The 27,090-nt window shown below is 40.0% G+C and overlaps 1 protein-coding gene across 3 annotated transcripts in view; it reads left to right on the forward strand.

Annotated features, from left to right (window-relative positions):
• The first annotated feature begins 542 nt into the window (after positions 1-542).
• Positions 543-27,090, forward strand: part of TMLHE (trimethyllysine hydroxylase, epsilon) — a 108,891-nt gene continuing 82,343 nt past the window's right edge. For all 3 annotated transcript variants that reach the window (XM_030934097.1, XM_030934100.1, XM_030934099.1), the window contains exon 1: positions 543-712. The gene's annotated coding sequence lies outside the window, so the exon portion shown is untranslated. The remainder of the gene's footprint in view (positions 713-27,090) is intronic.

The raw sequence follows: 27,090 nt of genomic DNA on the forward strand, positions 1-27,090 counted from the left end.
TTTTGTTCTTATTCTCATTTTTTAATCTGCCTTGGATTTCCATTGCACATACTATTTCAGCATACTTTTTGGTCCTTCTTTGTAATATGTATTGTTCTTAAATTTTTACCTGCATAAGGTGTTCGTTCCTAATGGGTATTCCCTTCTAGTGCTCACTGTACATAGCACTGTATCTGGACCCTGGGTTCAAGATGCTCAGCTGAATCGATGGGAGTAATGAGCGGTATATGACGTCCATAAAGTCAAGAAAGTGGTGGAAAGGTAGTAAAATTTTAGTTCTAGTAAACCTTGATAAACCACCATAAATAGAAGCGTAGTGGGGGGACTCCGGAGGAGCACTGAAATGGCAGGCAGGGGATCCAGGTTTTATAGCTTTATGGGCCTGTTTTTTCTCGTCCCTGCACCTATGGCTTCAAATCTGTTTAATAAAGGCGATTGACTGCCCCGGCCCAATCCTTCAGAATGGGAGAGTGACGCCCTAGCACCGGGCGAAGTCCGGGGCGCCAGAGGCACCCACCCCGCACAGCCGGAAGGAGTGGGGCGGGGCCTAGAGGCTCTCCGCTGGGCCCGAGCGGGCTGGGGGAGGGGAGCGTCGGGCCGACGGTTTTGGGGGTGAAAAGGCAAAAGGCGGGTGAAAGGCTGCCTCCCGAGGCTCTCCTTGCTTGGAATTCTGCCCACTCTGCGAACTTAGGAGTCACGACCTCCAGCACAGGTGGGTTCCGTCCCGTGGGTCAGGGAAGGGGTGTCCCGATGGGTGCTACGGGTGGGTTTGCCCAGGCGCTCGCTTTCAGGCCTGTCGCAGTGGGCGGCGGAGGCTCTCACCCGGATTGCTGGGCCCAAGGGCGGTGGTACTCACCTTAACCCTGGCGGAGGAGAAGGCCACTCCTGCCTTGCCGCAGGGCTGTCGTCACGATCTGTGCCAGTTGCGCTACAGAGTCTGCCCGGAGATCAGCGTGAGGCCAGATGGGCCTAGCGCTCAGGAAGAGCTGGAAGAGCTGGAGCAAGCTGGCGTTGGGACTGACGCCCAGTGTACATTGTTTCAATCTCGGTCGAACTTTACAGCCCTGGATCTGTCACTGACTTGGTGTTTAGCTTTCAGCGAGTCCCTACCCTCTCCCTGCCTCACTTTGTTCGGCAGTAGAGTGGAAGGTGGAACTCAGCTGTCTACAAGATCTTGCAGCACTTTCTTTCGTTCCCATATCAACTAATGTTCTCTGCCCAGATTTTACCCTTTGTCTGCCCCTCTGGAGCAAGGCACTGGGTAAGTTAGGCTAGGAAGTTTTCTTTCTCTCCCGAAAACAATGGAAAAGCCTTTAAATACTCCTGACTACCCTGGAAACGACATTCAAACCATTAATTGAATGTCAACTCTAAAGAATGTGTTTCTGAATGCCATACTATTAAACATTTTAACCAGATGATTGCCTAAAATGATGTCTGTTGAGTGGACATAGTACACTGCCTAGCAAAAGTCTCATGATAAACGAGTTGGGTGCTTTAACTCAGTCGCTGAAAGAAAAACTTGAGCTCTCATATTTAAGAAACACTTTCATAATCCACTCCCATACAGTAGTGTTTTAGTGTTGCTTGTAGCTTGGTTTGCCCTTTCAGGACACACTGTAGTAAAAATTACATACACTTTATTTTACATTAAGTTAACTATAAAGATAAAGGCCTATAAACATTATGGATCAACATTTTGGTGTCAACTTCTGGTTTCTCCTCATTGAGGAACTGGTGATAATGATAATGGTGACCATATAGTATGCAAAATACTGTAATTTTCACAACCACCCCAAGATGTTAAGTATGGTTATTTATCATAAGGCTTAAAAATCTTATACTTTATCTCATAAACAGTGTGATGAACGGAATGTTTACTGCGGTGGCTGAGTATGGGGACTTGTTTAGTGTGCCCCACCTAGTTCTTTATTTCTTGGAAGCTTGGACTGGAACAGATCACTTCCTTGTTTTGGCGTCTGTTTCAGGAACCACCATTTGTTCTGTATTTCTGCTTGTCAACCCTGGGAACAATAGTAAAACCAGCCAAGCAGATCACTCGGTGTTTACAATGTTTCTGACAGCTGTGTTTTCTGCCTCCAGGAGGTGGGAGGGGGACCCCTAGATTAGTAAACCTCTTTGGTGGGAAGAGTCTCTTCCTGCTTGGCGCAAAACAGAACGCAGATCCATCAGTTGGGCACCACTGTGGTCCCCTTTCTAGAACACTAAGCATCCCCCATGCTCATATGGGCTGTACATGCACCTGCCATTGCCCTGTGTGAAGATTTACAGGATAAGAAACTCTTGAAAGAACTCAGCCTGCTCCATACCTGTAGGTTCTAGGGAAGGAGTGACTGATATGTAGGTGAGTGTTCTTCTGGATGAGGGAAAGACCTCATGATTCCCCAAATGGTTTGAAAAGTGAGAAGAAAATTGTGCTGGACATCTACTGAGCCAACCTTAAGGGTGAGTTTTGCACTGGCTATTTGGCAGGATCTGATGTCTGCCTCGTTTAGCCATATTTTTACTCTATTCATCATACTCTGTTCGTTCACTCCAAAGGCAATCAATGAATGTCAACTCTGTGCCAGGATGCTGATCCATTCACTGAGATTGGCAGCACGGGAGGACAGCCAGTTCGGGAGGACAACAGGAATTCAACTTTAAGCATACTCAGTCTGAGGCCTCCTCACCTTTCCCCACTCCCTATATCTAACCACTACAAAATCTTGTCACTTCTACATCTTGAATATTTAAAAAATCCATCTGCTTCTCTTTGCCCCTATGGCTACTCCAGATTTCAAGCCAGCAACATTCTTTTTTAATTGATTTTAAAATTTTTATTTTAAAAGACCAAATGGTTGCTTGACCTTTGACGCTCATGAGAAAACCACAACCCTTACTGTCACCACCACCACCACCACAGCAACAACAACAGCCTAAAGACCTCTGTGTGATCCCTAATAAATAGGCAAAGTAAAGAGATGAATGTTCTCTTTTTTTTCTTGATGCTGAATGTGTTTAAAAACATGTTTAGGATAATTAACGTGCCCTAAAATTCATGTATTTAAAGTGATTTTATAAATTTATTGGGTGGTGCAACCATCACTACAATCTAATTTTAGAACATTTGCATCACGTCAGTGACATCTTCCTTGCCCATTTGCAGTCAGTCTTCATTACCACTCCCAGCATCAGACGACCAGTAATCTACTTTCTGTGCCTATGGATTTGCCTATCCTGAAAATTTCATCTAAATAATGTCTCCAAAGTTTATTAATGTTATGGCATATATAAATACTTCATACATTTTTATAGCTGAGTGATATTCCATTGCATCAGTATACTACATTTTGTCTATCTAGTCATCAGTTGATGGACACTTGGATTGTTTCTATCTTTTGGCTATTGTGAATAAAGCTGCTATAAACATTTGTGTACAAGTTTTTGGGTGGACATTCATTTTCAGTTCTCTTGATTAAACACCTATGAGTGGAATTACTTGGTCATATTATAACTGTATGTTTAATTTTCTGCCAAACTGTTTTCCCAAGGGGCTGTACTATTTTACAGTTATTAGATTTATATGAACCACCAGCAATGTATTTCTTCACATCATCACCACATTTGTTATTTCCCCGTTTTTTTTTTTTTTTTTTCCCAATGTGTAGCTATTCTTGTGGGTGTGGAGTAGTATCTCATTGTGATTTAGATTTGCATTTCCCTAATGGCTAATTGAGCATCTTTTTATTTGATTGTTAGATATTTGTATATGTTCTTTGGAGAAATGTCTCCTCACATATATTGCCCATTTCTGATTAGGTTGTTTCCTTACTATTGAGAGGTAAGAGTTGCTTATATACAAGTCCTTTATCAGATATGTAGTTTGAAAATATTTTCTCCAAGTCTATGGTTTGTCTTTTCATTTTCTTACTATCGTATGTTGAAGAACAAAGGTTTTTACTTATTTTACTTTTATTTTAGTTTCAGAAGTACAGGGCCAGTTGGTTCTATAGATAAATTGTGTGTCACAGGGGTGTGGCGTACATATTATTTCATCACACAGGCAATAAGCATAGTACCCAATAGATAGTTTTTTGATCCTCATCCTCCTCCTAACCTCCATCCTCAAGTAGACCCCAGTGTCTGTTGTCCCCTTCTTTGTGTCCATGTGTACTCAATATTAGCTCCCATTTATAAATGAGAACATGCAGTGTTTGCTTTTCTGTTCCTGTGTTACTTTGCTTAGAATAATGGCCTCCAACTCCATCCATGTTGCTGCCAAGGACATGATCTCATTCTTTTTATGGCTGCATAGTGTTTCATGGTGTATATGTACCAAATTTTCTTTATCCCATATACCATTGATGGGCATTTAGGTTGACTCCATGTTGCTGTTGTCAGTAGTGCTGTGAGGAACATATGCATGCATGTGTCTTTATGGCAGAATGATTTATATTTATTTGGGTATATACCCAATAATGGATGGCTGGGTCAAATGGTAGTTCTGTCTTAAGTTCTTTGAGGAATTGTCATACTGCTTCCCACAGTGGCTGAACTAACTGACATTCCCAGCAGCAGTGTATAGGTGTTCCCTTTTCTTTGCAACATTCAACATCTGTTATTTTTGACTTTTTAATAATAGTCATCCTGACTGGTGTAAGATGGTATTTCATTGTGGTTTTCATTGATTAGTGATGTTGAGCATTTTTACATATGCTTGTTGACCACATGTATGTCTTCTTTTGAAAAGTGTCTGTTCGTATCCTTTGCCCACTTTTTAATGAGGTTGTTTGGTTTTTGCTTGTTAATTTAAGTGCTTTATAGATTCTAGATATTAGCACTTTGTCAGATGCCTTGTTTGCAAATATTTTCTCCCATTCTGTGTGTTGTCTATTTACTCTATTGATAGTTTCTTTTTCTGTACAGAAGTTCTTCAGTTTAACTAGGTGCTATTTATCAATTTTTGTTATTGTTGCCATTGCTTTTGATGTCTTTGTCATGAAATATTTGACAGGGCCCATGTCTAGAATGGTATTGCCTAGGTCTTCTTCAAGGGTTTTTATGGTTTTAGTTGTTACATTTAAGTCTAATCCATTTTGGGTTGATTTTTGTATGTGGTGTAAAGAAGGGGTCTGGTTTCTATCCTCTACACACAACAACCGGCAATCCTAGCACCATTTGTTGAATAGGGAGTATTTACCCCATTACTTGTTTTTGTCAGTGTCAAAGATCAGATGGCTGTAGGCACACAACTTTATTTCTGGGCTCTCCGTTTTGTTCCATTGGTCTATATGTCTGTTTTTGTACCAGTACCATGCTCTTTTGGTTACTGTAGCCTTGTATAGTTTGAAGTCAAGTAGTGTGATGCTTCCAGGTATGTATTTTTGCTTAAGATTTCTTTGGCTATTTGGGCTCCTTTTTGGTTCCATATGAATTTTAGAATAATATTATTTTAATTATGTGAAGAATGTCATTGGTAGTTTGATAAGAATAGCATTGAATCTATAAAATGCTTTGAGCAGTATGGCTATTTTAACAATATTGATTCTTCCTATCCACTAGCATGGAATTATTTTTCATTTGTTTGTATCATCTCTGATTTCTTTCAGCAGTGTTTTGTAATTCTCATTGCAGATATCTTTCATCTCCCAGGTTAGCTGTATTCTCAGGTATTTTATTCTTTTTATGGCTATTGTGAATGGGATTGCATTCTTTATTTGGTTCTCAGCTTGGACATTATTGATGTATAGAAATGCTACTGATTTTTGTACATTGATTTTGTAGCCTGAAACTTTGCTGAAGTTGTTGATATGATCTAGGAGATTTTTGTCAGAGACTATGGGGTTTTCTATGCATAAAATCATATTGTCTGCAAACAGAGATAGTTTGACTTCCTTTCTTCCTATTTGAGTGCCTTTTATTTCTTTCTTTTGCCTGATTGCTCTGGCCAAGACTTCCCATAGTATGTTGACAGTGGGCATCCTTGTCTTGTTCCAGTTCTCAGGGAGAATGCTTCCAGTTTTGCTCATTCAGTATATGTTGGCTGTGGGTTTGTCATAGATAGCTCTTATTATTTTGAGGTATGTTCCTTCAGTGCCTAGTTTGTTGAGGGTTTTTAATATGAATGGATACTGAAATTTATCAAAAGCCTTTTCTGCATCTGTTGAAATGAACATGTGGTTTTTGTTTTTAGTTTCGTTTATGTGATTAATAACATTTACTGATTTGCAAACATTGAACCAACCTTACATCCCAGGGATAAACCCTGCTTGATCTTGGTGAATTAGCTCTTTGGCATGCTACATTCTTCACGGATATTGGCCTGAAGTTTTCCTTTGTTGTTGTGTCTTTGCCAGGTTTTAGTGTCAGCATGCTACTGGCCTCAAAGAAGGAGTTAGGAAGGAGTCCCTCCTCAATTCTTTGGAATAGTTTCAATAGGAATGGTACCAGCTCTTCTTTATATGTCTGGTAGAATTCAGCTATGAATCCTTCTGGACATGCGTTTTTTTCTGGTTTGTAGGCTTTTCATTACTGATTCAATTTTGGAACTTGTTAGTGATCTGCTCAGGGTTTGAATTTCTTCCTGGTTCAGTCTTAGGAGGTTGTATGTTCCAGTAATTTATCAGTTTATTCTAGGTTTTCTAGTTTGTGTGCAGAAAGGTGTTCATAATAGTCTCTGATGGGGTTTTTTTTTTTTTTGTATTTCTGTGGCATTGGTGATGATGTCCCCTTTATCATTTTCGGTTTTGATTACTTATGTCTTCTCTTTTTTCTTTGTTAGTCTAGCTAGCAGTCCATCTTATTTATTTTTAAAAGAAACCAGTATCATTGATTTCATTGATTTTTTAAAATCATTGAATGCTATAATCTTTCCTCTTGACACTGTTTTAGCTGTGTCTCAGAGATTCTGATATGTTGTATCTTTGTTGTCATTAGTTTCCAAGAATTTATTGATATCTGACTTAATTTCATTGTTTACTCAAAAGTCATTCAGGACCAGGTTGTTTAATTTCCGTGTAATTTTACAGTTTTGACCAATCTTGGTATAGATTTCTATTTTTATTGTGCTATGGTCAGAGAATGTGGCTGGTATGATTTTTGTTGTTGTTGATTTTAATTTGCTGATAATTGTCTTATGCCTGACTGTGTGGTCGATAAAGTATGTGCTATTTGCAGATGAGAAGAATGTATAGTCTGTTGTTTTCGGGTGGATTGTTGTGTAGATGTCTGTTAGCTCCACTTGATCAAATATTGAGTTCAGGTCCCAAATATCTTTGTTAGTTTTCTGCCTCGAGAATCTGTCTAATACTGTCAGTGGGGTATTGAAATCTCCCACTATTATTTTATAGTTATCTAAGTTTCTTCATAGGTCTCTGAAAACTGGTTTTATGAATCTGGGTGCTCCTGTGTTGGCTGCATATATATTTAGGATAGTTAAGTCTTCTTGTTGACTCTTTACCATCTGTAATGTCCTTCTTTGCCTTTTTTCGTCATTGTTGGTTTAATGTCTATTTTGTCTGAAATTAAAATAGTATCCCTGCTTTTTTTTGTTCTTTGTTTGCTTTGTAGGTTTTTCTCCATCCATTTACTTTGAGCCTGTGGGTGTCATTGTGTGTGAGATGGGACTCTTGAAGACAGCATACTACTGGGTCTTGCTTCTTTATCCAACTTGCCACTTAGATACCTTTTAATTTTGGCATTTAGCCATTTACACTTAAGATTAATATTGATATGTGCAGATTTGATCCTGGCATCATGTTGTTAGCTAGTTATTATGTACACTTGATCGTGTGGTTGCTTTATAGTGTCAGTGGTCTATGTATTTAAGTGTGTTTTTGTGGTGGCCAGTAATGGTCTTTTGTTTCCATATTTAGCACTTCCTTAAGGACCTCTTGTAAGGCAGGTCTGATGGTAATGACTTCCCTTAGCATTTGCTTGTCTAAAAAAAGATCTTATTTCTCCTTTACTTATGAAGCTTAGTTTGGCTGGATATGAAATTCTTGGTTGTAGTTTCTTTTCTTTAAGAATACTGAATCTAGGCCCCCAATCTCTCTTGACTTGCAAGATTTCTGCTGAAAGGTCTGCTGTTAGCCTGATGGAGCATCTGATGACTATGTGTCTTGGGGATGGTCCTCTTGTATAGTTATTGCGGTGGTTCTCTGAATTTCCTTAATTTGAATGTTGGCCTTTCTAGTGAGGTTTGGGAAATTTTCTTGGATAGTAGTATGTTTTTCAGCTCTATCATATGAGTTTGGTTCTTTCTTAAAATGACCATTTCATCTTTCAGCTCCTGTATTGTGTTTTTGTAATCCTTAAATTCCTTGGATTCAGTTTCCACTTTCTCATGGATCTCAAATGATCTTAATTGCTATCCACATTCTGAATTCTATATCTGCCATTTTAGCCATTTCAGCCTGGTTAAGAATCCTTGCTGGGGAACTAGTGTTGTTTGGAGGAAAAAAGACACTCTGGCTTTGTGAGTTGTCAGCGTTCTTGTGCTGGTTCTTTCTCCTCTGTGTGGGCTAATGTTTCTTTAACTGTGGTGTAATTTGAGTATAGTTAGTTGATCTCATTTCCGGACATTATCAGAGTGCTGGTGCTTTGTGTGGGTCTTTATTTGTAGCTGAATTCTTGTCCTTGGTTTCACAGAGGGATATATTAACTAAGTATTTTTAGTGTCAAAATTTGGGCTGTGATCCAGTAGATGGTGCTTAAGTGTAATGGCCATTAGGCTCTTGCTCAGCCACGTGACTCCTCTATTTCCTTGTGTTTGCGGCCATGCTCCCTCTTAGTGCTCTGAGGGTGTGGGCTCCTCTCCCACTTGAGTGCTGGCTGCAGAGCTTGGCTTGACACTCTTGGGCTTCACATGCAGCCTTTGGGGGAACTCAGACTTTGTGTTCCCTCCCCAGCTTGGGAGAAGCAGGGGCAGGGAACTTGGCAGTAGCAATTGCAGAGAGCCTTTCACTTGTCTTTTGGGTCTCCACTCCAGAGAAATGCAGAGATACTATCATTTGGAGCATTCATCCTGGGGTGGAGTGGCTGCATTGTGGGCCTGAGCCAGGGGGCCCTGCCTGGTGATGAATGGGGAGGGGGAGAAGGGAGCTCACAGGGAAGACAGACTAGCCTCTTCTCCTTCAGTTGGCTGTGGCATGATGGAGGTATGAGTACAACACTCAGGGTGTTTGTTCCTTCCCCAATCCAAGGGCAGCAAGGGCAGTACCACTGCAGTGGCATTCTCAGAGGGCATTTCATTTGCCTCTGGGAGCTCCACCCCAGAGCAACACAGAACCACTGACAATGGGAATGTTCAGCCAGCAGGTAGGGCAGTTATTCTGTAGGCCCAAGCCAGGGACCCTGCTTGGTGAAGACCAGGGGGTTGGAGGCTCACAGAGATGAGAGACTTGGCTCTATTCTGTATGGCAGCTGTGGCATGTTGGAGGTGCAAGTAAATCCCTCAGGCTCTTTATTCCTTCCCCAGTCTGAGGGCAGCAAGGACAGAGCTGCTGCAATGGCAGTGGCAGAGGGGCTGTCAGTTCTTTATTTTTGATAAAGTCCAAGTTATCTTTTTTCTTTTGTCAATTGTGTTTTTTGGTGGTGTATCTAATAATTCTTTGCCTAACCCAATATCATGAAGGTTTTCCTATATTTCTAAAAGTTTTATAGTTTTACCTCTTTCATTTATGTCTTTGATTCATTATGAGTTATTTTGTATATGGGTGTAAGGTGAAGGTCTTCATTAATCTTTTTGCATATGGATATCCAGTTGTACTATCATCATTTGTTGAAAAACTAACCTTTTCCTGTTGAATTGCCTTGGAACCTTTTTTGAAAACCAATCGACCATAAATTAAGGGTTTATAGCTGAACTCTCAATTGTGTTCCATTAGTTTATATTTCTGTTCTTATGCCAGTCCCTACTGTCTTGACTATTGTGGCATGGTAATATGTATTTAAATTGAGAAAGGTGAATCCTCAAATTCTGTTCTTCTTTTTCAACATTGTTTTGGGTATTCTGATTTGTTTCCATTTCCATATAAATATGAGGATCATCTTGTCAATTCCTTCCTTCCTTCCTTCCTTCCTTCCTTCCTTCCTTCCTTCCTTCCTTCCTTCCTTCCTTCCTTCCTTCCTCCCTCCCTCCCTCCCTCCCCCCCTTCTTCCTTCCTTCCTTCCTTCTTAGACGGGGTCTTGCTCTGTTGCTCAGGCTGGAGTGCAATGACACAATTGCAGCTCATTGCAGCCTCAACCTCCCAGGTTCAAATGATCCTCCCACCTCAGTCTCCTGAGTACCTGGGACTACAGGTGTGCACCACTATGCCTCGCTATTTTAACAATATTTTTGTAGAGATGTGGTCTCCCTATTTTGCCTAGGCTGGTCTCAAACTCCTGGGCTTAAGCCATCCTCCTGCCTTGGCCTCCCAAAACACTAGGATTATAGGCATGAACCATCATGCCCAGCCTCTGCTTTGATTTTGGTAGAGATTGCACTGAATCTATACATCAATTTGGGGTGAACTGCCAACTAACAGTATTGGATTTTTCAATCCATGAACTTGAAATACCTCTCAATTTATTCAGATCTTCTTTAATTTTCCTCAACAATGTTTTGTAGTTTTCAGTGTAAAAATCTTTCACTTTTTTTGTTAAATTTATTCCCAAATATTTTAATTTTTGGTACTGTTGTGAATTATTTTTTATAATATCACTTTATGATTTTTTGCAAGTGTATAGAAATACAAATTACCTTTGTACATATTGATTTGGTATCCTGTGACTTTGAGTAGAATTATTAGTTTTAATATTGTGTGTGTGGCCGGGCGCATTGGCTCAAGCCTGTAATCCCAGCACTTTGGGAGGCCAAGACGGGCGGATCACGAGGTCAGGAGATCGAGACCATCCTGGCTAACACGGTGAAACCCCGTCTCTACAAAAAAATACAAAAAACTAGCCGGGAGAGGTGGCGGGTGCCTGTAGTCCCAACTACTTGGGAGGCTGAGGCAGGAGAATGGCGTGAACCCGGGAGGTGGAGCTTGCAGTGAGCTGAGATCCGGCCACTGCACTCCAGCCTGGGCAACAGAGTGAGACTCCGTCTCAAAAAAAAAAAAAAAAAAAAAAAATTGTGTGTGTGCATGTCCATGTGTATGTGTGCGTGTGAGTGTGTGGGTATATTCCTTAGGGTTTTCTCATTCAGGATTATGTCAAGGACAGTTTTACTTTTTTTCCCCAGCCTGGATACCTTTTACTTCTTTTCCTTGCCTAATTCCCCTGGCTAGCATCACCAGTATAATGTTGAATAGGAATGACAGGAGTGAACATCTTTGTTTTTTTTCTGGTCTTAGGGGAAATATTCAGTCCTTCATCACTAAATGTGATGTTAGCTGTGCATTTTTTGTAGATGTTCTTTATCAGGTTGAGGAAGTTTTACTCATTGGTTGAGTTTTTATGTTTGATCATGAATGAGTGTTAGATTTTGTCATATGGTTTATCTGCATCTATAGAAATGATCATGTGGTTTTTGTCCTTTATTCTACACGATACATTATAAACTAATGTAACATAGAGAATTACCTTAATTTGGGGGTGTTAAACGAAACTTGCCTTCCTGGAATAAATCTCTTTTTGTCATGATATACAATCCTTTTTGAAATACTGGTGAATTTGATTTGCTAACATCTTGTTAAGGAATTTTGCATTTGTATTCATAAGGGAAGTTGAATTGTAGGCTTCTTTTCTTATAATGTATTTGTTTTGTTTGATGTCAGAGAATTAGTTGGGGAGAATTTTGTTGTCAGATGTGTGTATGTTTATAATTATATATCTTCCTGATGAATAGACCCTTTCATCATTATAAAATGTCCATCTTTTTCTATAGAATTTTTTTCTTTTTTTTTTTTTTTTTTTTTTTTTTTTTAATTTTTTTTTTATTATACTTTAAGTTCTAGGGTACATGTGCATAACGTGCAGGTTTGTTACATATGTATACTTATGCCATGTTGGTGCGCTGCACCCATCAACTCGTCAGCACCCATCAATTCATCATTTATATCATGTATAACTCCCCAATGCAATCCCTCCCTCCTCCCCCCTCCCCCCTCCCCATGATAGACCCCAGTGTCTGATGTTCCCCTTCCCGAGTCCAAGTGATCTCATTGTTCAGTTCCCACCTATGAGTGAGAACATGCGGTGTTTGGTTTTCTCTTCTTGTGATAGTTTGCTAAGAATGATGGTTTCCAGCTGCATCCATGTCCCTACAAAGGACGCAAACTCATCCTTTTTTATGGCTGCATAGTATTCCATGGTGTATATGTGCCACATTTTCTTAATCCAGTCTGTCACAGATGGACATTTGGGTTGATGCCAAGTCTTTGCTATTGTGAATAGTGCCGCAATAAACATACGTGTACATGTGTCTTTGTAGTAGACTAATTTATAATCCTTTGGGTATATACCCAGTAATGGGATGGCTGGGTCATATGGTACATCTAGTTCTAGATCCTTGAGGAATTGCCATACTGTTTTCCATAATGGTTGAACTAGTTTACAATCCCACCAACAGTGTAAAAGTGTTCCTATTTCTCCACATCCTCTCCAACACCTGTTGTTTCCTGACTTCTTAATGATTGCCATTCTAACTGGTGTGAGATGGTATCTCATTGTGGTTTTGATTTGCATTTCTCTGATGGCCAGTGATGATGAGCATTTTTTCATGTGTCTGTTGGCTGTATGAATATCTTCTTTTGAGAAATGTCTGTTCATATCCTTTCCCCACTTTTTGATGGGGTTGTTTGTTTTTTTCTCGTATATTTGTTTGAGTTCTTTGTAGATTCTGGATATTAGCCCTTTGTCAGATGAGTAGGTTGCAAAAATTTTCTCCCATTCTGTAGGTTGCCTGTTCACTCTGATGGTAGTTTCTTTTGCTGTGCAAAAGCTCTTTAGTTTAATTAGATCCCATTTGTCAATTTTGGCTTTTGCTGCCGTTGCTTTTGGTGTTTTAGACATGAAGTCCTTGCCCATGCCTATGTCCTGAATGGTACTACCTAGATTTTCTTCTAGGGTTTTTATGGTATTAGGTCTAACATTTAAGTCTCTAATCCATCTTGAATTAATCTTCGTATAAGGGGTAAGGAAAGGATCCAGTTTCAGCTTTCTACTTATGGCTAGCCAATTTTCCCAGCACCATTTATTAAATAGGGAATCCTTTCCCCATTTCTTGTTTCTCTCAGGTTTGTCAAAGATCAGATGGCTGTAGATGTGCGGTATTATTTCTGAGGACTCTGTTCTGTTCCATTGGTCTATATCTCTGTTTTGGTACCAGTACCATGCTGTTTTGGTTACTGTAGCCTTGTAGTATAGTTTGAAGTCAGGTAGCGTGACGCCTCCAGCTTTGTCCTTTTGACTTAGGATTGTCTTGGCAATGCGGGCTCTTTTTTGGTTCCATATGAACTTTAAAGCAGTTTTTTCCAATTCCGTGAAGAAAGTCATTGGTAGCTTGATGGGGATGGCATTGAATCTATAAATAACCTTGGGGAGTATGGCCATTTTCACGATATTGATTCTTCCTATCCATGAGCATGGTATGTTCTTCCATTTGTTTGTGTCCTCTTTGATTTCACTGAGCAGTGGTTTGTAGTTCTCCTTGAAGAGATCCTTTACATCCCTTGTAAGCTGGATTCCTAGGTATTTTATTCTCTTTGAAGCAATTGTGAATGGAAGTTCATTCCTGATTTGGCTCTCTGCTTGTCTGTTGCTGGTGTATAAGAATGCTTGTGATTTTTGCACATTAATTTTGTATCCTGAGACTTTGCTGAAGTTGCTTATCAGCTTAAGGAGATTTTGGGCTGAGACGATGGGGTTTTCTAAATATACAATCATGTCATCTGCAAACAGGGACAATTTGACTTCTTCTTTTCCTAACTGGATACCCTTGATTTCTTTCTCTTGCCTGATTGCCCTAGCCAGAACTTCCAACACTATGTTGAATAGGAGTGGTGAGAGAGGGCATCCCTGTCTTGTGCCAGTTTTCAAAGGGAATTTTTCCAGTTTTTGCCCATTCAGTATGATATTGGCTGTGGGTTTGTCATAAATAGCTCTTATTATTTTGAGGTACGTTCCATCAATACCGAATTTATTGAGCGTTTTTAGCATGAAGGGCTGTTGAATTTTGTCAAAAGCCTTTTCTGCATCTATTGAGACAATCATGTGGTTCTTGTCTTTGGTTCTGTTTATATGCTGGATTACGTTTATTGATTTGCGAATGTTGAACCAGCCTTGCATCCCAGGGATGAAGCCCACTTGATCATGGTGGATAAGCTTTTTGATGTGCTGCTGAATCCGGTTTGCCAGTATTTTATTGAGGATTTTTGCATCAATGTTCATCAGGGATATTGGTCTAAAATTCTCTTTTTTTGTTGTGTCTCTGCCAGGCTTTGGTATCAGGATGATGTTGGCCTCATAAAATGAGTTAGGGAGGATTCCCTCTTTTTCTATTGATTGGAATAGTTTCAGAAGGAATGGTACCAGCTCCTCCTTGTACCTCTGGTAGAATTCAGCTGTGAATCCATCTGGTCCTGGACTTTTTTTGGTGGGTAGGCTATTAATTGTTGCCTCAATTTCAGAGCCTGCTATTGGTCTATTCAGGGATTCAACTTCTTCCTGGTTTAGCCTTGGGAGAGTGTAAGTGTCCAGGAAATTATCCATTTCTTCTAGATTTTCTAGTTGATTTGCGTAGAGGCGTTTATAGTATTCTCTGATGGTAGTTTGTATTTCTGTGGGGTCAGTGGTGATATCCCCTTTATCATTTTTTATTGCATCTATTTGATTCCTCTCTCTTTTTTTCTTTATTAGCCTTGCTAGCGGTCTGTCAATTTTGTTGATCTTTTCAAAAAACCAACTCCTGGATTCATTGATTTTTTGGAGGGTTTTTTGTGTCTCTATCTCCTTCAGTTCTGCTCTGATCTTAGTTATTTCTTGCCTTCTGCTAGCTTTTGAATGTGATTGCTCTTGCCTCTCTAGTTCTTTTAATTGTGATGTTAGAGTGTCAATTTTAGATCTTTCCTGCTTTCTCTTGTGGGCATTTAGTGCTATAAATTTCCCTCTACACACTGCTTTAAATGTGTCCCAGAGATTCTGGTATGTTGTATCTTTGTTCTCATTGGTTTCAAAGAACATCTTTATTTCCGCTTTCATTTCGTTATGTACCCAGTAGTCATTCAGGAGCAGGTTGTTCAGTTTCCATGTAGTTGAGCGGTTTTGATTGAGTTTCTTAGTCCTGAGTTCTAGTTTGATTGCACTGTGGTCTGAGAGACAGTTTGTTATAATTTCTGTTCTTTTACATTTGCTGAGGAGTACTTTACTTCCAATTATGTGGTCAATTTTGGAATAAGTGCGATGTGGTGCTGAGAAGAATGTATATTCTGTTGATTTGGGGTGGAGAGTTCTATAGATGTCTATTAGGTCCGCTTGGTGCAGAGATGAGTTCAATTCCTGGATATCCTTGTTAACTTTCTGTCTCGTTGATCTGTCTAATGTTGACAGCGGAGTGTTGAAGTCCCCCATTATTATTGTATGGGAGTCTAAGTCTCTTTGTAAGTCTCTAAGGACTTGCTTTATGAATCTGGGTGCTCCTGTATTGGGTGCATATATATTTAGGAGAGTTAGCTCTTCCTGTTGAATTGATCCCTTTACCATTATGTAATGGCCTTCTTTGTCTCTTTTGATCTTTGATGGTTTAAAGTCTGTTTTATCAGAGACTAGGATTGCAACCCCTGCTTTTTTTTGTTCTCCATTTGCTTGGTAGATCTTCCTCCATCCCTTTATTTTGAGCCTATGTATGTCTCTGCATGTGAGATGGGTCTCCTGAATACAGCAGACTGATGGGTCTTGACTCTTTATCCAGTTTGCCAGTCTGTGTCTTTTAATTGGAGCATTTAGTCCATTAACATTTAAGGTTAATATTGTTATGTGTGAACTTGATCCTGCCATTATGATATTAACTGGTTATTTTGCTCGTTAGTTGATGCAGTTTCTTCCTAGCCTCGATGGTCTTTACATTTTGCCAAGTTTTTGCAATGGCTGGTACCGGTTGTTCCTTTCCATGTTTAGGGCTTCCTTCAGGGTCTCTTGTAAGGCAGGCCTGGTGGTGACAAAATCTCTAAGCATTTGCTTATCTGTAAAGGATTTTATTTCTCCTTCACTTATGAAACTTAGTTTGGCTGGATATGAAATTCTGGGTTTAAAATTCTTTTCTTTAAGAACGTTGAATATTGGCCCCCACTCTCTTCTGGCTTGTAGAGTTTCTGCCGAGAGATCTGCTGTTAGTCTGATGGGCTTCCCTTTGTGGGTGACCCGACCTTTCTCTCTGGCTGCCCTTAAGATTTTTTCCTTCATTTCAACTTTGGTGAATCTGGCAATTATGTGTCTTGGAGTTGCTCTTCTGGAGGAGTATCTTTGTGGCGTTCTCTGTATTTCCTGAATTTGAATGTTGGCCTGCCCTACTAGGTTGGGGAAGTTCTCCTGGATGATATCCTGAAGAGTGTTTTCCAACTTGGTTCCATTTTCCCCCTCACTTTCAGGCACCCCAATCAGACGTAGATTTGGTCTTTTTACGTAATCCCATACTTCTTGCAGGCTTTGCTCATTTCTTTTTCTTCTTTTTTCTTTTGGTTTCTCTTCTCGCTTCATTTCATTCATTTGATCTTCAATCGCTGATACTCTTTCTTCCAGTTGATCGAGTCGGTTACTGAAGCTTGTGCATTTGTCACGTATTTCTCGTGTCATGGTTTTCATCTCTGTCATTTCGTTTATGATCTTCTCTGCATTAATGAGTCTAGCTGTCAATTCTTCCACTCTTTTTTCAAGATTTTTAGTTTCTTTGCGCTGGGTACGTAATTCCTCCTTTAGCTCTGATAAGTTTGATGGACTGAAGCCTTCTTCTCTCCTCTCGTCCAAGTCATTCTCTGACCAGCTTTGATCCGTTGCTGGTGATGGGCTGCGCTCCTTTGCAGGGGGAGATGCGCTCTTATTTTTTGAATTTCCAGCTTTTCTGCCCTGCTTCTTCCCCATCTTTGTGGTTTTATCTGTCTCTGGTCTTTGATGGTGGTGACGAACTGATGGGGTTTTGGTATAGGTGTCCTTCCTGTTTGATAGTTTTCCTTCTGACAGTCAGAAGGACTCTCTGTTGGTCTGTTGGAGATTGCTTGAGGTCCACTCCAGACCCTGTTTGCCTGGGTATCAGCAGCAGAGGTTGCCGAAGATAGAATATTGCTGAACAGCGAGTGTACCTGTCTGATTCTTCCTTTGGAAGTGTCCTCTCAGGGGTGTACTCCACCCTGTGAGGTGTGGGGTGTCAGACTGCCCCTAGTGGGGGATTTCTCCCAGCTAGGCTACTCAGGGGTCAGGGACACACCTGAGTAGGCAGTCTGTCCGTTCTCAGATCTCAACCTCCGCGTTGGGAGATCCGCGGCTCTCCCCAAAGCTGTCAGACAGAGTCGTTCGCGTCTGCACCGGCTCCCGCTACTTCCCCTGTTGGTCTTCAGCTGTGCGCTGTCCCCAGAGGTGGAGACTACAGAGACAGGCAGGCTTCCTTGAGCTGCTGTGAGCTCCACCCAGTTCGAGCTTCCCAGCGGCTTTGTTTACCTACTTAAGCCTCAGCAATGGCGGGTGCCCCTCCCCCAGCCTCGCTGCTGCCTTGCGGATAGATCGCGGCAGACTGCTGTGTTAGCAGTGAGGGAGGCTTCGTGGGCGTGGGACCCTCCCGGCCAGGTGTGGGATATATTCTCCTGGAATGCCTGTATGCTTACAGCGCAGTATTGGGGTGGGAGTTACCCGATTTTCCAGGTGTTGTGTGTCTCAGTTCCCCTGGCTAGGAAAACGGATCCCCTTCCCCCTTGCGCTTCCAGGTGAGGCGATGCCTCGCCCTGCTTCAGCTCTCGCTGGTCAGGCTGCAGCAGCTGACCAGCACCGATTGTCCGGCACTCCCTAGTGAGATGACCCCAGTACCTCAGTTGAAAATGCAGAAATCACCGGTCTTCTGTGTCGCTCGCGCTGGGAGTTGGAGACTGGAGTTGTTCCTATTCGGCCATCTTGCTCCGCCCCCTAGAATTTTTTTCTTAAAGTCTATTTTGTCTGATATTAGATACCAGTCTAACCACTGCAGCTCTTTTATGGTTGCTCTTTGTTTTATATGATTTTTTCATTCTTTTAACCTATTTATGTCTTCACATTTAAAGTGTGTCTTTCCATTATTGTAGTTGGCATATCCTTGGAGTGTGTTTTTCATCCAGTCTCACAATGTTTATGTTTTGATTGGACTGTTTAACCCATTTATACTTATAGATGCACATCTGGCTTTATTCATTTATTTCATTAATGTTTCTTGACTTCTTCGTTCCTCTGTTTCTCCGTTATTACCTTCTTTTATGTTATATAGCTAATTTCTTGTGTACCATTTAAATCCTTTTTTGATGTTTTTACTGTAATTTCTAGAGCTTTTTTATTGAATGCTCTGGGGATTACAATATGTATGTCAACTTGAAATAACCTACTTTAGATTAATAATAATTTAATTTCAGCAACACAGGGAAGTTTTCTCCACCTATTCTTTGTGCTATTAATACAGTATATTTTACATCTTAATATGTTATAAGCAAAACAACACAGTTTTAAAAATATTGTTTTATGTAGTTTTCCTTTAAAAGAAAGTAAGAAAAGTATGTATTTTCTCTTTTATGTTTACTTATATAATTACCTTTACTAATCCTCTTTATTTCTTCCTATGGATTCAAATTACCATCTGGTGTCATTTCCTTTTAGCTCAAGGACTTACTTTAGTATTTTTTGTAGGGTAGGTCTCTTAGCAATGAATTCTCTGTCTTTGTGTATTGTGGAATTTCTTTATTTCGCATTCATTTTTGAAGGATAATTTTGCTGGATATAGAATTCTTAGTTGAAAAATTTGGAGTTTTTTTCTTTCAGCATTTTGCTATTCCACTGCCTTCTGGCCTCCCTCCCCCACAGGGTGTGGCCTCTGATGCTTTTACTCAGTTTTTTTGGTTGTTGTTGTTATTATGCTAGCTTCCATGGGGTAACTGCTGGGCCATATTTTAGTGGTCATCCAATGATTCTTCATATGTTATGCTTAAACACCTTCTGCCAATGAGGAGGGTTCCACAGTTTGCTAAAAGTATCTATGTGTGGGCTGGGGCATGCATTCCAGATTCACACAGTTTAGAAATCTACCTTCGCTATTACTTCCTACTGTAAAACACCTCACATTTAGGCAAAGTCTGGTAGATAAGTGAGGCACTCTTCAGTTTCTCCTGAGCATGTGTACAGACTTGGAGACCCCCAGGGATATGTAGGACCTTATTTAAAGCCCAGTATAGCTGTCTCATGCAGTAGATTACTCTGTTAAATTTTAGGCTGGTCTCTCATTTGCTTCAACCAGTATTGCAACTTTTGTCAGCTGTGATGTTGGTCGTTCCCAGTTGATAAGTTCTTCTTTGTGGTGGAGTCAAGTGTCTTGTGCCTCTAGTCAGCCATCTTGAAAAACTCTACCAGTTCCCTTTTTGTAACAAATATTTTGTACCAATTTATTTATTAACCAGAAGTGAAATTCATAGATAACATAACCTACCTATACACATATTTAAAATATGAGCACAATGTCCTAACTGGAATTTAAAGGAAAAATTAAATGCAAGTGATTTATAATGATGTATTTAAATATGTAAATGCTGAAACATGACTACCTGAAGAGGCCAAATATTTACATCTATACATTGATTGCCATGAATGTGACAGCTACAAATATAATACCACAAAGTGTAATTATCATTGGTGACACGATTTTCTAAAACAATAATCTTGGATAAATTTCTGAACAAAAGAAAATATACTATTCTCTCAATTTACTTGGTAGATTTACTCCTAGAAAATTCAGTATATAGTAAATTCATGCAAAAATACAATGTTTATATGTAACAAAAGGGGGTAGGTTCTGGCCTCTGGTAATTATAAACAGGTTTTTCATTTGTAGGCATGTCAAGGTTAATATTAAAAAGTTTAGGCAGGATTCTCTATTGCCTGGGACTATCCTGAACACTTCAGGATGCCTAATATCTCTGATGCCACAAAATGTCAATGTCAATAATTCCCCTCTAATCATTGTGATAACCAACCTGCCCCATACACATTTCCAACACACTCCCTAGACATGGCAAGATGCCTGTTGATGGTGGCAAGATACCTGTTGAAAACCACTACTTTAGGATAAAGTATATGCATATCCTCAACTCTACTAGATAAAAAAAAGTCAAACTCATTTTCAACATGGTTGTATCAATTTTTATCTCACTGTCAGTATATAAATGGAAATGCTTTTATATCTTATTGTTAAGTATGTTTGTTATGTTTCCATACCCCTTAACAGGCTAAGGAAGTTCCATTCTATCCCTAATTTACTAAGAGACTTTTTAAATATTGTGAATGGATATATTATCTATTTTTTTCTGAACATATTGAAGTTAGTGTATTTTGCCTCTATCACCTATTAATTTGTTGAATTCTATAATATATTTTCTAAAATTTAAGCAACCTTGAACATGATGATTCGTGTCTTTAATTTTTTTCTTGGATTTGCTCTGCTAATATATTTTGTTTGTGTTCTTGACAAGCATGTTTGTGAGTAAGATTGATCTGTAAGTGTGTTGTCTTGGTTTGATTTTGATATAAAGATTATACTTGCCTTAAACATGAGTATGGGAGTGTTTTCTCTTTATTTGTTCTCAGGAAGAGTTTGTATAATATGGAAGTACAGTTAACTCTTGAACAATGTGGGGGTTAGGATTTCTGACTCTTGCACAGTCGAAAATCCATGTGTAATTTTTTATTCCCCCAAACTTAACTACTAATAGCCTACTATTGACTGGAAGCCTCACTGATAACATAAACAGTCAATTAACACATGCTTTTATGTTATACGTATTACATACTGTATTCTCATGTGAAGATGAGAAGGCTGAGAAGGAGGACTAGGAGGAGTTGACCTCGCTGTCTTAGGAGTGACAGAGGTGGGAGGGGTGGAGGAGGTGGAACGGGAGGCAGGAGAGACAGGAACACTCATTGTAACTACAGAAAAACATCATAATTTCTGTCTGTCTTTTTTGTTTATCATTTCTCTAAAAATGTTCCTATATGGTACCAATTCTTCTACCATTTGCTTTAGTTTCAGTGCCCATATCATAGAAAAGTCCATATTGTAAAAAGTAAAAAAGCAGTCTTGAATAATCAGAACCCTTCTTCCGTACTGTCTAGTGTCAATTTCTTTTCTGGCACTGCTTCATCTACATCTTCTTCCTCATCATCTGGCACTGTTTCGGAAGCACTCATCTCCATCAAGTTGTCATTTTAAAATTTTAAAATTCCTGTGGCATGGTATCTATTAGTTCTTTGACTTTTCCAATATTCCTGTCTTGAAACCCTTGACTCTTCCACCTGTTTTTGCCATATGTGCAATCTATTTCATGATTAACTTGATTGGCTCTGTCATAAGTCTATGAAGTCATGTACAACATCTGGACACAATTTTCTCCAACAGAAATTTATTGTTTGGGGCCTTATGGCTTTCATGCCTTTTTTTATAACAATGATAGCATCTTTTTTTTTTTTTTTTGAAAAGGATTTTATTTTGAAGAATGTACAGGTTGAGTATTCCTAATCTGAAATGCTTGGCACCAGAAGTGTTTCAGATAGTTTTTTTGGAATATTTGCATTACATACTTACCAGTTGAGCATCTTTAATCCCAAAATCCAAAATCTAAAATTCTCCAGTGAGTATGTCCTTTGAGCATCATGTCAGTGCTCAAAAGGTTTCAGATTTTGGATTTTTGAATTTGGGATACTCAACTTGTATTAGCTTAGGTAAAAAATGCTTAAGAAACACTGAGCCGGGGGTGCCCAAAATGGCCAAATAGGAATAGCTCCAGCCTCCAGGTCCCAGCATGAGTGACACAGAAGACGGGTGATTGCTGTATTTTCAACTGAGGTACCGGGTTCATCTCACTGGGGTGTGTCAGACAGTCGGTGCTGGTCAGTGGGTACAGCCTAACCAGCAAGAGCTGAAGCAGGGTGAGGCATCTCCTCACCTGGGAAGTGCAAGGGGGAAGGGAATTCCTTTTCCTAGCCAAGGGAAACTGAAACACACAACACTTGGAAAATCAGGTAACTCCCACCCTAATACTACGCTTTACCAAGGGTCTTAGCAAACGGCCCACCAGGAGATTATATCCTACTCCTGGCCCAGAGGGTCCCACACCCACTGAGCCTCCCTCATTGCTAGCACAGCAATCTGAGATCTAACTGCAAGGCGGAAGCGAGGCTGGGGGAGGGGCATGCATTGTTGCTGAGGCTTAAGTAGGTAAACAAAGCCACCCAGAAGCTCGAACTGAGTGGGGCCTACCACAGCTCAAGAAGGCCTGCCTGCCTCTGTAGACTCCACCTTTGGGGACAGGGCATAGCTAAACAAAAAGCAGCAGAAACCTCTGCAGATGTAAATGTCCCTGTCTGACAGCTTTGAAGAGAGTAGTGATGCTCCCAGCACGGAGGTGGAGATCTGAGAAGGGACAGACTGCCTGCTCAAGTGGGTCCCTGACCCCTGAGTAGCCTAACTGGGAGACATCCCCCACTAGGTGCAGACTGACACCTCACACCTTGCACGGCTGGGTACACCTCTGAGACAAAGCTTCCAGAACAAGAATCATACAGCAACACTTGCTGTTCAGCAATATTCTATCTTCTGCAACCTCCACTGCTGATACCCAGGGAAACAGGGTCTGGAGCGGACCTCAAGCAAACTCCAACAGACCTGCAGCTGAGGGTCCTGAATGTTAGAAGGAAAACTAACAAACAGAAAGGACACCCACACCAAAATCCTATCAGTACATCACCATCATGAAAGACCAAAGGCAGATAAAACCACAAAGATGGGGAAAAAGCAGTGCAGAAAAGCTGGAAATTCAAAAAATCAGAGCACATCTCTCCCTCCAAAGGAATGCAGCTCATCGCCAGCAACAGAACAAAGCTGGACGGAGAATGACTTTGATGAGTTGAGAGAAGAAGGCTTCAGTCGATCAAACTTCTCAGAGCTAAAGGAGGAACTACGTACCCAGCACAAAGAAACTAAAAACCTTGAAAAAAGAATGGAAGAATGGATAACTAGAATAAGCAATGCAGAGAAGTCCATAAACGAATGGATAGAGATGAAAACCATGACACGAGAACTACGTGACAAATGCACAAGCTTCAGTAACCGACTCGATCAACTGGAAAAAAGATTATCAGTGATTGAAGATCAGATGAATGAAATGAAGCAAGAAGAGAAGTTTAGAGAAAAAAGAGTAAAAGGAAATGAACAAAGCCTCCAAGAAGTATGGGATTATGTGAAAAGACCAAATCTATGTCTGATTGATGTGCCTGAAAGTGACGGGGAGAATGGAATCAAGTTGGAAAACACTCTGCAGGATATTATCCAGGAGAACTTCCCCAACCTAGCAAGGCAGGCCAACATGCAAATTCAGGAAATACAGAGAATGCCACAAAGATACTCCTTGAGAAGAGCAGCTCTAAGACACATAATTGCAGATTCACCAAAGTTGAAATGAAGGAAAAAATGTCAAGGGCAGCCAGAGAGAAAGGTCGGGTTACCCACAAAGGGAAACCCATCAGACTAACAGCAGATCTCTCGGCAGAAACTCTACAAGCCAGAAGAGAGTGGGGGCCAATATTCAACGTTCTTAAAGAGAAGAATTTTAAACCCAGAATTTCATATCCAGCCAAACTAAGTTTCATAAGTGAAGGAGAAATAAAATCCTTTACAGATAAGCAAATGCTTAGAGATTTTGTCACCACCAGGCCTGCCTTACAAGAGACCCTGAAGGAAGCCCTGAACATGGAAAGGAACAACCGATACCAGCCATTGCAAAAACATGCCAAAATGTAAAGACCATCGATGCTAGGAAGAAACTGCATCAACTAATGAGCAAAATAACCAGCTAATATCACAATGACAGGATCAAGTTCACACATAACAATATTAACCTTAATTGTAAATGGACTAAATGGTCCAATTAAAAGACACAGACTGGCAAATTGGATAAAGAGTCAAGACTCATCAGTTTGCTGTATTCAGGAGACCCATCTCACATGCAGAGACACACATAGGCTCAAATTAAAGGGATGGAGGAAGATCTTCCAAGCAAATGGAAAACAGAAAAAGGCAGAGGTTGCAATCCTACTCTCTGATAAAACAGACTTTAAACTAACAAAGATCAAAAGAGACAAAGAAGGCCATTATGTAATGGTAAGGGGATCAATTCAACAGGAGGAGCTAACTATCCTAAATATATATGCAGTCAATACAGGAGCACCCAGATTTATAAACCAAGTCCTTAGAGACTTACAAAGAGACTTAGACTCTCATACAATAATAATGGGAGACTTTAACACCCCACTGTTTATGACAAACCCACAGCCAATATCATACTGAATGGGCAAAAACTGGAAGCATTCCCTTTGAAAACTGGAACAAGACAGGGATGCCCTCTCTCATCACTTCTATTCAACATAGTGTTGGAAGTTCTGGCTAGGGCAATGAAGCAAGAGAAAGAAATAACAACAATAACATTAGACACATCAACGAGACAGAAAGTTAACAAGGATATCCAGGAATTGAACTCAACTCTGCACCAAGTGAACCTAATAGACATCTACAGAACTCTCCACCCCAAATCAACAGAATATACATTCTTCTCAGCACCACGTCACACTTATTCCAAAATTGACCACATAGTTGGAAGTAAAGCACTCCTCAGCAAATGTAAAAGAACAGAAATTATAACAAACTGTCTCTCAGACCACAGTGCAATCAAACTAGAAGTCAGAACTAAGAAACTCATTCAAAAATGCTCAACTACATGGAAACTGAACAACCTGCTCCTGAATGACTACTGGGTACATAACGAAATGAAGGCAGAAATAAAGATGTTCTTTGAAACCAATGAGAACAAAGATACAACATACCAGAATCTCTGGGACACATTTAAAGCAGTGTGTAGAGGGAAATTTATAGCACTAAATGCCCAAAAGAGGAATAGGAAAGATCTAAAATTGACACCGTAATATCACAATTAAAAGAACTAGAGAAGCAAGATTAAACACATTCAAAAGCTAGCAGAAGGCAAGAAATAACTAAGATCAGAGCAGAACTGAAGGAGATAGAGACACAAAAATCTCTCCAAAAAATCAACGAATCCAGGAGCTGGTTTTTTGAAAAGATCAGCAAAATTGATAGACTGCTAGCAAGATTAATAAAGAAGAAAAGAGAGAAGAATCAAATAGACTCAATAAAAAATGATAAAGGGGATATCACCACCGACCCCACAGAAATAAAAACTACCCTCAGAGAATACTATAAACACCTCTACACAAATAAACTAGAAAACCTAGAAGAAATGGATAATTTCCTAGACACTTACACTCTCCCAAGACTAAACTAGGAAGAAGTTGAATCTCTGAATAGACCAATAGCAGGCACTGAAATTGAGGCAATAATTAATAGCCTACCAACCAAAAAAACTCTAGGACCAGAGGGATTCACAGCCAGATTCTACCAGAGGTAAAAGGAGGAGCTGGTACCATTCCTTCTGAAACTATTTCAATCAATAGAAAAAGAAGGAGTCCTCCCTAACTCATTTTATGAGGCCAACATCATCCTGATACCAAAGCCTGGCAGAGAGACAACAACAAAAAAAGAGAATTTTAGACCAATATCCCTAATGAACATCGATGCAAAAATCCTCAATAAAATACTGGCAAGGCAAATCCAGCAGCACATCAAAAAGCTTATCCATCACGACCAAGTGAGCTTCACCTCTGGGATGCAAGGCTGGTTCAACATACGCAAATCAATAAACGTAATCCAGCATATAAGCAGAACCAAAGACAAAAACCACATGATTATCTCAACAGATGCAGAAAAGGCCTTTGACAAAATTCAACAGCCCTTCATGCTAAAAACTCTCAATATATTCAGTATTGATGGAACGTATCTCAAAATACTAAGAGCTATTTATGACAAACCCACAGCCAATATCATACTGAATGGGCAAAAACTGGAAGCATTCCCTTTGAAAACTGGCACAAGACAGGGATGCCCTCTCTCACCACTCCTATTCAACATAGTGTTGGAAGTTCTGGCTAGGGCAATGAGGCAAGAGAAAGAAATAAAGGGTATTCAATTAGGAAAAGAAGAAGTCAAATTGTACCTGTTTGCAGATGACGTGATTGCATATTTAGAAAACCCCATTGTCTCAGCCCAAAATCTCCTTAAGCTGATAATCAACTTCAGCAAAGTCTCAGGATACAAAAATCAATGTGCAAAAATCACAAGCATTCTTATACACCAATAACAGACAAACAGAGAGCCAAATCATGAGTGAACTCCCATTCGCAATTGCTTCACATAGAATAAAATACCTAGGAATCCAACTTACAGGGGATGTGAAGGACCTCTTCAAGGAGAACTACAAACCACTGCTCAGTGAAATCAAAGAGGACACAAACAAATGGAAGAACATACCATGCTCATGGATAGGAAGAATCAATATTGTGAAAATGGCCATACTGCCCAAGGTAATTTATAGATTCAATGTCATCCCCATCGAGCTACCAACGACTTTCTTCACAGAATTGGAAAAAACTGCTTTAAAGTTCATATGGAACCAAAAAAGAGTCCGCATTGCCAAGACAATCCTAAGCCAAAAGAATAAAGCTGGAGGCATCACGCTACCTGACTTCAAACTACACTACAAGACTACAGTAACCAAAACAGCATGGTACTGGTACCAAAACAGAGATATAGACCAATGGAACAGAACAGAGCCCTCAGAAATAATACCACACATCTACAGCCATCTGATCTTTGACAAACCTGACAAAAACAAGAAATGGGGAAAGGATTCCCTATTTAATATATGGTGCTGGGAAAATTGGCTAGCCATAAGTAGAAAGCTGAAACTGGATCCTTTCCTTACT

Source organism: Rhinopithecus roxellana, chromosome 7 (assembly GCF_007565055.1).
Source record: "Rhinopithecus roxellana isolate Shanxi Qingling chromosome 7, ASM756505v1, whole genome shotgun sequence".
In the NCBI taxonomy this organism is placed as follows: Eukaryota; Metazoa; Chordata; class Mammalia; order Primates; family Cercopithecidae; genus Rhinopithecus; species Rhinopithecus roxellana.